General features: G+C 39.4%; 1 long non-coding RNA gene across 3 annotated transcripts in view; it reads right to left on the bottom strand.

Annotated features, from left to right (window-relative positions):
* LOC137154203 (uncharacterized) overlaps nt 1-2,697 on the bottom strand; it is a 316,079-nt gene extending 313,382 nt beyond the window's left edge. For 2 of the 3 annotated variants that reach the window (XR_010920146.1, XR_010920144.1), the window contains exons 1-2: nt 2,591-2,697; nt 148-249 (exon numbers count right to left, since the gene is read on the bottom strand). This is a non-coding gene — a long non-coding RNA (uncharacterized lncRNA). Of the gene's footprint in view, nt 1-147; nt 250-1,558; nt 1,668-2,590 lie in introns of those variants that run through there. The other variant, XR_010920145.1, reaches the window with a different exon arrangement.
* Nucleotides 2,698-12,468: the final 9,771 nt, after the last annotated feature.

The following is a 12,468-nucleotide window of genomic DNA, read 5'->3' as shown; positions in this document are numbered from 1 at the left end:
GGTATTCTGCAGCTTTGAAACTATGACTAGGGAGATTATGCTAGAAGTTAATAAAGATCTCCTGCAGTGCAAGTAAGAAGCAATGTAAAAGCTACTGGCTACTCAAGCAAATACAAAGACACAAACTAGTATCCAGAGATTACTCACTGATAAGTGAAGAGTGGTTGTGTTCTCCAGTGGTTACAGCAGCATCGTGATTCAGGATTTCTAAGTTCTATTCCTGCCTTCCTCACTGACTCACTGTGTGACCTTTGGAAGGGAAAAAAACAGCAGGATTTAACAAAAAGCAGGGAGGGAGTAATCAAAGATAACACCAAGACTGCAAGCCTGATGAATGGAGAAAACAGTGGAACAGAGAGAAAAAGGAGGAAGGTTTTGGGAGGAATGATAAACTCATCTTTTGCCACATTAAGTTTAAGTTGTCAGCAAGATATCCAGAATGAGCTGTCAGAGAAATGATCTAAGATGCAAATTGGAATAAAAAGGCACAAAGTCCAACCGTATGAGTGACACCAACTCTGTAATTCAGTTTATTCCAAGAAATACACTGAGAAGAATGGGAACTCCAACTTCGTGGAGAAGCAAGCATGCTGCTATCCAGGTTCCCCCTTACTTTTGGCAGCATGTATCCCTGAGGTGCCATCATGTTGTGGGCCACCTCCACATGAACTTGTGCCACATACCCCCAAAGGCAGTATTTTTCTGGAATTATACAAGCTCAGAAGAAAAATTGTTTATCGGGTGCTGTCACAGTAATCTCAGAAGTGCCTCTTTAGCTGTATGCATTGATGTGCAGAAAATGTCAACAAAGCTAATGACCTCAGCTCTGTTGTCAGATTAACACTGGAGAAAAGTGTTTTGGGGCATGTATGATCATAGTTACACAATTTGTTGTGGATGCATGCTCCTTATCAGGGAAACAATCAAAACATTCCAATTTAATTAAGTCCAGCAGCCTGAAAGCTGAAAAGGAAAAAGAAGCCTTTCTCCTCCAAAACTGAGATACATTCAAAAATAAAAAGTGTTCATGATAATTTCACATTCTGCCTGTGCCTACTATTGGCAAGAGCAACCATGCTGAAGAGGTAGTAATTTCTATAACAAATTAGACATTAATTTCCAACTGGTTTAAATACTGATTTGACAGTCAACAGGAAATCTTCAATGACAGTTAAGGTAACAAACATCCTTCTATCCTCATTTGTGCTAGAATGGCTTATTATTAATACTTGTAATTATATTTCTTCTAGATTTCTCCCATTAACAAATGGATACATAATAGAATGAGGGAAGAAAAGCCTAGAAGCCACAAAGGGGAAGCAGAACAAAGATAACATTATGCCCCAAAATGGATCCGGGTAAAAGCCCTTCACTCTTGCTGGTGCCAACTCTGCATAACTGAAGATCTGAGATTCTGGAGTTGTGGGGAGAGGACCACATATTGAGATGGGTAGGGATTGGGTGCTCTGCACAGTATGCTTCCCTCTGAAAGCTGCAGAAATATCACCAAAAGTAATGGAAATTAATTCTACTAGAAGCAGCATAAAATTAAACTCACCTTTTTTACCCTCCCTGCGGTTGGTGCAGTGGGATCAGTGTGTTCTTTCCCCAGAAAGAACCCCAGTAATAGTGGGGTCTAGAAGTAGTAACTTTGCCTTTGGACTGCAGCCCCAAACCCCTCCCACAAGGCAAGAATTAATTAGAAACATTACAAAGAGAAATGCACTTCATTTCCTGTCCCCACTGTTCTTGGGGGGAAGAAGAGCACCTACCTCACCAGAGTACTATATAACTATGTGACTCAAGCCTCTTATATTAAGATCTGATCTTGAATAAAAAAACAACAACAACAATAAAAAAGTACAGAGCAGACTGCTCCATCTGCACAGAGGCCCTTTGAGTTGAATGGTGTATCCAGATGGAATCAATTGCAGGATCAGGCTCTTATCTAGTAGAGATTAGCCTTTATTACCAATTCATGCAGAGGTACATGGAAAGAAAAGGCCCTTTTGTAAAGGAGAATGCTAAAATGAAGAAAAAATGTTTACAACAGATATTTCAATTGTATTATAGTTCTTAATCAGAATGGCAAGCTCTTTGAAACTCTTTCAATTAAGCCTGGCAAACTCTTCAAAAACCTTCAGAACTCGTTTCATCTGACTGAATCTATAAGTTATACATTTTCATGTAAGAAAAGGTTTTTACCTTGAAAATCTACATAATTAGAAACTGTAGAGAGCCTTCTGATTGATAAAGTTTTAAGTGACAGCTTTGCAGCAAACTGCCTCCCACACAGAAGCAATTTGTAAAAGCCTTTCAGAGTTTTGCATAAGTGAAGAATCTTAGTAGTTTTCTATTGGGTCTTAAGTTCCTATTAAAAAGTGGCTGGCTGGCCATGCCAGATTGGGTATGGTTGGTGGGAACTTACTTTTTTTAAATACCAATAAATGGCTATTCACAAAGCATCCAATACAAATAAATAATTTAAATTGCCATGACTTCTGTATTTAGCAAAGTTTTAGAACCAATTTTATACTCAAAGCCTAACTCAGTCCCAGTTCTCCCAATTTATACAAATATTTGCCATCACCTTCAATGGGATGTACTTGTTCCATTTAAGTACAGCCTATATGGATGTAATCTTATCAGAACCAAAACAGGACGCTAAAGCTCACACAGACAACAGTCAAATTCTTCCCTAGGTTAAAAATGGACTCAAATTAGAACCTCATCTCTAAACCCCTTCAAGTTACAGGTGTTTAATTTGAATCCCTAGATCTAAACAAGCCCCAGGAGTTCTGGATGCAAGTAGCAAGAAACCTAATTTTCAAGGCCCGTTTGAATGCACCCAGTTTCCTTTGAGAATCCTAGCTCTGAATAGACAAGAACCTGAATCCTAACCACTAACCTCATCTAAATACAGATATCAAAGTTACCCTCTTCAGTCCTTCTTTAACTTTTAAATTTATAGTGAACTGTGCATGTACATGCAATTGACTCACAATGGGGAAAAAAAAAACCTAAAGGGACATTTTGCCCATAATTCAGGTTTTGTAAAACAAGACAATTACATTTTTTTTTCAATTCTAATTGAACTAGTTGTTGTTTTAACCAAATGACCATTCTCTTGTGGTATCTGCCATCCAAACACTGTAACATTGTTCAAGGACAAGAGAAGTCAAAAGTGAAATTGTTTAGAAAGAAAAAAATAAAGCTGACTAATCTATTGTCACTCCCTATAGTGATAAAAGCCAAGTAACCAAGTATTATAAAGAGAGAAAAGCTAATATTTTAAAATAATTCTTTCCATTTTAACAGCAAAAGATGTTATTAGTAAATTAGTTAAGGGAAACTTTTGTTTTAAAATAATATACTTAATTCTTTTGAGTTTAAAGTATATTCTGAGGCTTCTATCAAATTTCACATGCATGCAAATCATGAAAGTCACTTTTAATTTACTATGTGTTTTCCTTATTCAACAAGGACAAGCTAAAATAAGTAGAGAAAAAGAAAGGTTTTCACACTTTTAATTAGGTGAGAGTCACTATCATGACTAAAAACCAAGTCAGAAACAGAGCTCCGTCATTATTGTCTATACTCACACTATATTCTGCTTCACGCTTTTTTTGATGAAGAAGCAAAACATAGTAAATTAAGTCTGAATTCCATGGAGGTGACAGTCATGATAATGACACAAAGACATGTTAAAAAAAAAAAAAAAAAAAAAAAGAACACTGCAATCATTTTATACTGAACCAGCAACTGGGCTTCTTAGGTTGTTTTTCTGACCTCAAAAATTGAAGTCATTTTGCATTTTTGTACAGAACAAGCATTTCCAAAACATGAACAAAACATTTTAATAAGTGCCTTATTAATGCTGAAATATATAACCAAAATATAGCAGGATTCTTGTTCATTTTATGTGCGGATGTGGGTTTTTTTGTTTGTTTGGGGGTTTTGTTTGTTTTTTTTTTAAACCACCCTCTGAAGCAGGGAAGCCTCTAATCTGCTAGCTATATACCATATTTGCAATCTAAATGTTTGCAGGTAGAAGCCTGAATAATGGGGTAGAAACGTTCATGATAGCAAACACAGGGCACTTATAGCAAGTATATGTGAATGGCTTGCTTTTTACATGCAAACTTTTTTCCTTTTGCCATTGATATGTTGTGGAGGAACTCTTAAAACATAAAAGTTTTAATTTAAATATGGAGTATGTTGGATAAAAGAGATTTTTAAAAGGGAACTTCTGAGTTTAGAAATAGTTTGTTCTTCCTAGGGAAAGGTAATTCACATGAAGTGTATGTAAAATTGTTATATTATGTAATCCAGAGTTGGTGTAGGACATAACGGTTTCAAACATACTTTGTCTGGTTGCTTGCAAGTGGATTTCTGTTTAACATGGCCAAAGATATAAGAAGCCGCTACTTACTTTCAGTCTCATTGTGGCACTCTGGAGCTTTCTATAATAGGAAGGAAAGAAGAGAGCTGACGGCCTCTTATACCAGGAATGGAAGTAGTAGGGTAGGGTGGGGTAGTAACTGGGTGGCCATTTTCCTTCATACTTTGTTGCTTGTGATTGGTTCAAACAGTGAATGTGGTTTCACTAAAGAAATACTATATCAAAGGTGGGGATCTGCTCTTTTACAGCCCTTGGAACCACAGGATAAATCCACAAAGATAAATATCATGTGACAGTTATTTGGTGGCTCTGAAAATGAAAGAATGGAATGTTAGTATGGGCTTCATCATGCTAAAACCTGTTAACTCACTCAGCATGCCTAGTGTGAACTAGATGTTTGGAGAAGCCAAAACATATTCACTCTGAACTGAGGCCTACATTCACAGAGGTACTGAGGTGTTCTGATGCTCAGCATCACAACACCTAACTTTGTGGCAAAAATCATAGGAGCAATGCTGCAATTCACCAAGCCCAAGTTAGATGCCTGGGCTCCCTATAACATGAATGGCAGAGAGAGCTACCTTAGAATGTCATCCACAGAAGCCAGCATGATAGGCAGGGAGCTGCCCAAGTAAGTCAATGGAAGATATGGATGAGGAACATGTGCTAAGCCCCACCAGTCTCTCAGAAATAGGCTCCTAAGTCCAGGCTGCATCCAGCTGCCTTTCTCTGCTAGTAATTCTCAGCTCTGAACCCTCTCTTGGGAGTTAAGAGACCTAAGACCTTTTTTGTAAGAACATAGGGGGAGGTGGATGATCTCTCTCATAACTTCTAGCCTAGGGTGTATGGTACTTATCTGGGATGTGAGTGACCCCCATTCACATCCCCCTCCACCTGATGAGGAAAAGGGATCTGCCACCTCTCCGGTGAGTGCCCTAATTACTGGGCTATGGGATATTCTGCTGTGGGTCACCCTCAGCGTCTCCTGTTAAAGCTGTTCCACTATAGATTAAATAAAGAAATAAAGGAATTGGGCCAGAAAGAGAGAGCACCATGCATGAGAATGAATCTATGGCCTGGTGATTAGAGAGTTCAACCAGCTCTAGTTCAGAGAGGAATTAATTCAGAGAAATTCTATGGCCTGTGTTATGGGGTAGGTCAGACTAGATTATCACAATGGTTCCTTTGGACCTTGGAATCTGTGTTCCCCCTACCCCAGTGTCCCCAATCCAGTGTGCTCCTTGTCTCCTAGCAAACCTCTCTGCAACCCTTTTTTCCACAGCCTTAGCATCCTCCAGGTGTCCTCCCCCCCCCCATCACTTAATGTGTCCCCCTATGTGTTCCCTGTCCCCATGGGTGCTCCTCCACCATGTCTGAAATGAAGCTCTGGAGTGGATGGGAGAATTGAGTCAACTTTTTCCATTAGAACGCACTGTAGGAGCAACCTGTCTGGGCAAGCAGTTATGCCAATTCCTCTGCAGCCGCAGTGCTCCCTCTACTTGGCTCTTAGAGGCTCCAAAGCAGATAAGCTAAGCCAAAGAGGGGAAAGCACAGGCAGTCTTGGGCCTCCAGGCTGCTCCCCACATCACAAGACCCTAGTGAGGGGGAGCTAATTTTTTTAAACTTCTTTGCCAGCTGCCTAGGTCTCTGGATGAGACTGTACATTCCCATAGCATTCAAACTGGCTGGCAAGATGAGGGAGCAGATGGTATTTTCCTCTTATGCGGCATCTGGCACATTATCAGTAGTAAATTAATAGTAATAATATCAATAATAAAGTGAGCTGTCCTGGCCATCCCGGACAGATATTAGGCACTGCTGGATGTAAAATAGGAGCAAGCAGAAGCCTGGATCTAGCAGTGAGATGTAGGCTAGCCATTTTACTGCCCATGTGGTGATTCACAAATAACTCCTTAGTCCTTTATTTTTCTGTTTGGAGCCATTTTTCTCTTTATAATTTTTTTTTACAATAATCCTTCCTTGACTATTCAATGAGAACTCCTAACCTCAACCCTCAGCAGTGCGATTATAGATCACTTCATTCTTACCATTTTTCTAAAGCCAAAAATTACAGGGGGGAAATTATAATTTGATCAAATGTTCCAAAAGTAATACATGAAACAAAGGGCCAACACCCAGGTCCCACCTTCCTATGGAAAACCCGAGAGGAGGAAAGAAAACTGGGTGGGGGTTCCTTGACAGAGTTTCCTCTGAGTTCTTCCAATGGTGGTGGCAGTGAGATGCAACCCCTAACTAGTCATTACCACTGGGATACTGACTGGTTTCCTGCTTAGGAATTGGGGCCCAGGGCAGTGGGGGACTACTTTGTTATTTAGAAATAGGTGGGCACAACAATCGCTTGGTCCCATTCTCTACAACAACAAACTGCCTTCTGCAATTCCCATGCCTTAGCACTCAATTGGAGTTGCAACACCTGGGCATTTTAGGAGTCCAAAGTAGGAGCGACATTTTCAGAATTCCTACACCACCAATACTCAGTTTTGAAAATTCCCATGAATTCTGAAGCAGCCAAAACCGAGCACTCTCATTCCCAGATGTGCATCCACATCACTGCCTTTGAAAGTTCTCCTGATGGCCTGGTGGCTTCTTCAAGGAGTGATATTATTTGTATCATCACATACCCAGTGACAGTGGTGCCATAGTAGCCATCTATGAATTCTGTACCCAATCAGTCCTGTAAGTATAGTTTTTTAAGTTGTCTGCTTTGTGTTTCATGGCACACAATGAATGCAATAGGGTATTATTACAAGATAATGTTTTAACATTTTTGCTTAGCCATCCCTCCAACTTTTCAGTTAATATTGTACAAGCCACCCATGTTATTCTCAGCATCATAAATATCTGAATATTGTATCCTTTCAAATTAAATTTTCAAAGGAATGCCTAGGCACATCAAAATCTAAACGTATTAGTTTATGTTCCTTTTCTTAGGCAAAATTCCTACCTTTCAAATTTTACCAACATAATTTTGTTTTAAAAGGTCATTGTGAAATCATGGTTATTGTAATCTCCATTCTTCACGCAGTAGTACTAGCTTAGAAGTTTGTAATTATTTTCCTCCTGCAGATTTTTTTTTCCCTTTCCATTTGTCAAACATTTATTTCAGTGTTTTGAATAAAGCTAACATGGCTCTATGGAGCATTACTGAAAGTACAGAGGTAAGATGTTTAGGGTGCACTTTGAGTTTCATACATTCAAATGGGGGTGAGTTTCTTTTAAATTTAATCTTAACTTTGAATTTCCTTGGTTCCTAGGCCTAGATTTTCAGATGTGATGAGTCATTTGAGGTGCCTCAATTTTTGGGTGTCCCCCTTGAGACACTTCAAAGGGGCCTGATTTTCACAGAGTAAGAACTAAGCACTTTCTGAAAATCAAGTTCTACAGGGTATTTTAAAGTAGAGGCACTCAAAATCTCTAATTACTTTTGAAAACATAGGCCCTAGTGTTTGATAGTTTTGTTTGATTTGACAACTATAATATTTTTGGATTTTCTACTCTTAAATTACTGATCTAGTAACCATCCCTGGAAACACTTGCACACACATTTAACTTTATTTCCCTACTCATGGTATAAAGTTCTATAAAGCCCTCAGTTTCCATTGACTTTAATGGAAGGTGGACCAATCCTTTAGTTCTGAGTAACAGGCAGTACAGGAGGAACCCTGGGACTAATACTGACTCAGTCACAATTCCTTCCTCTCATGGTTATCAGGGAGCTGGTCTTTAGACTCCTTTTAGTCCCTCTTGAATGCACCCTTTAGGGACAGGCCTGGCTCCCTGATCCTCATAATGAAAGGTTCCAAGCACACTTAGACTGGATCTCTGAGCTGTAGTCCCCCAGATTCCCAACCATATTAACACAACAGGCCCAATTGTGTTGGCACCTGTAAGCCCTTCCACTCTACGGATTTATCTATGTATGACCAGTGAGATGGTTAAAGCGACTCAGGCAGATGCTTCAAAACAAAGTATTCTTTATTCATTCACTCAAAAGTACAGAGCAAAGAATCAATACAACAAAGAGCCCTATATGCATAATTTCCCCTTACCTACACTTTAATCTTTCCTTGCTAGCATTTGTAAGTTCCCCTGAGCCCAGCTAACCCGTATCAAAATACTACCCATAACTTCCTCATTCCCCACACTCCCATAATCCCCTCGAGCCTTGCCCTTGAAAGTGTTTAGCTCCCCTGGAACATCCAGCCAGCTCTGTTGAGTAACACATGGTTCATCTCCATTCATTTACTCCCTTAGTAAGATAGCATGTTTCAGAAGTTAGGTGCACTGGACTGAGAGTAAGGAGACTTGGCTTCTGTTCCTGGTTCTGCCATTAACCTGCTGCGTGACCTTGAGCAAGTCACTTCACCTCTATGTATTTTTGTTTCCTTTCCCAAGTTGGTCTGTCTTTGCGGGATTTTCAAAAGCACTTACGTGACTTCAGATTACAAATCGCCCTCACTTTCCATGGGACGTGCTCCTAAATGTTTTTGGAAAAATCCCACCCTTTGTTTATTTAGTTTGTACACTCCTACTGTAATATATATAATAAGAAGGAAAAAATAACACAAGAAAAGAAGAGCAGTGTTAGAAATAGCTGTGAAATGGGCAATAACGTTCACAAAATATGGAGATATAAGCTTGTCCCTCTCTTTTTATTTCTGTTGCTACACAACTTTTTCCATTGTAACATTAAAAAAAACTTTATTAAATCAGGTGTGCGAAAACATGTTATTCCAGCATAATAAATATTGTCTATCCTAGTTGTCAGTCAGCTGATAGATAACGTCAAGTAAAAATGGTTGATTATTTAATATCTCGGCACATTTCCTCCTTCATAGTAATTTTCCATCCTATCAGTTTTTATTTCACAAGTCATATAGAACTGTCTGCAGACACTATTTATCTTTTCTACACTGGTATAGTTTTGAGTTTATAAAAGTGCAAACTGATATAAATTCTTAATATCTCTATTAATTTGTCACTTGTCTGAAAATTGCACGTGAGATGGGTTTACAGAGGCTGTTCCACATAGGTCTTTTGTTTTAATTTAACTATTTTTTCCCCAGGAAAGCTAGTTTACTTTGACTTTCCATTAATATGATTACATTTCTTAGGTTAATTAATTTTTTTTTAACCTGAAACTGAATATTCTTTGGGGAAAATATGCAGAACCTAGCAAGCTTTCTCAAATAAAAAAAAACCCCTTAGTGCATGAAACCAAAGATCAGTCTTTAGCAAAGATTTAGGGGACTTCATGGCTCAGGGGGATTACTAACAGGGATACTGAGCCTTTCATCTCTACAGAGTCAGCTTTAAGATACTTGCAAAACTGACAGCCATTGTGGACCTCCCATCCATAACAATTATGTGGCCTGCCATAAACATAGATAGCTGGATTCTGATCTCACACCAGTATAAATCAGAAGGAACTCCACTGCTGTAAACTAATATGAGATTTGAATCAGGCCTACCTGGTATGTGAATAGAAAAGTCCATAAGACCACATTTGGAGTATTGTGTCCAGTTTTGGGGCACCCACTACAGGAAGGATGTGGACAAATTGGAGAGAGTCCAGCGGAAAGCAATGAAAATTATTAGAGAGCTGGGGCACATGACTTATGAGAAGAGGCTGAGGGAACTAGGCGTGTTTAGTCTGCAGAAAAGAAGAGTGAGGGGAAATTTGATAGCGACCTTCAACTACCTGAAGGTGGGTTCCAGGGAGGATGGAGCTAGGCTGTTCTCAGTGGTGGCAGATGGCAGAACAAAGAGCAATGATCTCAAGTTGCAGTGGGGGAGATCGATGTTGGATATTAGGAAAAACTTTTTCTTTAGGAGGGTGGTGAAGCACTGGAATGGGTTACCTAAGGAGGTGGTGGAATCTCTATCCCTAGAGGTCTTTAATGCCCGGTTTGACAAAGCCCTAGCTGGGATGATTTAGTTGGGGTTGGTCCTGCTTTGAGCAGGGGATTGGACTAGATGACCTCCTGAGGTTCTTTCCAACCCTAATCTTCTATGATTTTATGATAAGTGGTACAAGTGAAAGCACCTGACTAGGGCTGGAATTCAGCCCTGTAGTATGCAGATGTAAACTCCCATTGAATTAAATGGAAGTTGCACTCACTCCAGAGCTATGTTCACCCTATGTACTGTTGGGAATTACTGTAAATTAAAGCATTGGGGACTGTGGCTTTATTTTAAATATTTCTGCTAAGAAAGTTGCTTGCTTGTATCACTATAGATTAGTCTTAGGAGAATTTTCCCCCTTATATACCCTTTTCAGCCTGCCAAGTATTCTTGCTATCCCTACTTCCATTCCACATCCTAAAAATCACACTATTTTGAACACAGAAACCAAATTAGGATTCTTCTGCTTACACCATTTGCTAATCATTTGACATCTAACAACTAATTTACACCACCTCTGAATTTTGCCCAGTAAATACATCACTGTCATGCAGGGATAGATTTGCTGATAGCACAAGTGAACTCAATTCCAGTCATATTAATAGAGTTGCATCTGCCTACGCCAGTGGTGAATTTAGCCCATTGGGTTTATATTTATGAATAAAAATGTTTATGTGCAACATCCACTACATTTAAGGGCCACATTCTCACCCCCCAGCTCCAGCAGTTGTGCTACTGAGGTGGTGTCAAAAGCATCTAGAAAACTGTCCTATAGAGACATTGGCAGATTCCCTCTGACGGAGGAAACTTTGGGTGGTGCAGAGCTGGCATAGCTGGCTCTATGCCATCCACTCTGTCCTCCCCCTCAGCACATAGTGGCATGATAGAGCTGAACAGGAAAGAGCATATTAGAGGTGAGGCTGAGCAGCGGACATAGCGCTCCACCAGATCCTTGGCCAGTGTCGTGCTCCCAATACAATTGCTGCACCCAGCAGAATTTAGAGCATTCATTTTGGCCCCCAGCGCAAGATAAGGGAAGCAGAAGAACCACTTGTCCTCTTTGCCCCACAGCTGAAGCTCTGGCCCAAAATTTTCAACAAATGAATTCAAAACTGTTAAAGAAAACACAGAAATCTTTTTTGGCACCTTTGCCATTTATGCTCTCCTGTACATTGGATAAGTTTCACAGTTTCTGATTTTTCACAGTATTTTGACTAGTCCCACTCATATGCTGCAACCTTGAAAAGAATTGTTCTGAAAATTGTTACTTAGGGAGATGTAGCCATTTACTGCTGAGTTTGATTAAAGACCCAAGTTGTGTGTGCAAAATATCACTTCAGATTTACAAGGAAAAGAGCTTCAAAGTAGTTTTATTTTACAAAATTTAAAAATCATTGATATGCTGTAGCACCTTTTTAAATCTTCACTAACAATTAGATTAGAAAATTTAGCAGTTTAGGAAATACACTTCCACAAGCACTGCTGACATCCAGTTAGACCAACTCAGTTTTACAGGATGAGTCACAGACACCTTTCTTACAGGTAACTTTGGAGCTGTCTCTCCATCCTGTCTATATCATCAGAGCAGCTTCTCAAATCTAAATGCAACAACATGGCAGGTGATGCATAAAAGAAATGACAGCAAAGTTGTTCAAAGGCTTAGTCAGCTTGAAATAATAATAAAGTAAAGAAAGAGCAGGTGCCTATTATGTCTGGGCTTGCAGTTATTTAAGATATTTAGCCAAATGTCCATGTTACACTCTTACATTGATAAGGGCTTTGACTAGCAGAACAAGCCCTTAAGGGCCGCAGAAATGAAAGAATGGACAGTACTGAAATTCACCCTGTAAGTCATCTAAATAGGGTTTCAGTGGTGCACAGACTTTTGCCTGCCCTCTGCATGTGACTGAACTTCACTTCACTACTCCCTTTGATGATTGACTGATTTGTTTGGCCACAGAGCAAGAATATAGAATCCTGTAGTCTATAGGCACTTTTTAAAAGAAAACATTTTAAACTCCTCAGCAATCCAAAATAACCCACTGAGCCCAATTTAGAAACCTGGTTTCACAGATATGGGGCTATCAACCTAGATTTGAGTGCTGTATTTAGTAAACAGACACCAAAAATGGGATATTTGA

The sequence above is a fragment of the Emydura macquarii genome, unplaced genomic scaffold (genome assembly GCF_026122565.2).
Source record: "Emydura macquarii macquarii isolate MOO-44397 ecotype Brisbane River unplaced genomic scaffold, CSIRO-AGI_Emac_v2 contig_1253, whole genome shotgun sequence".
Lineage (NCBI taxonomy): Eukaryota > Metazoa > Chordata > Testudines > Chelidae > Emydura > Emydura macquarii.
The sequence above is the reverse complement of the archived record's forward strand: the minus strand, read 5'-3'. Positions and strand labels throughout refer to the sequence as shown.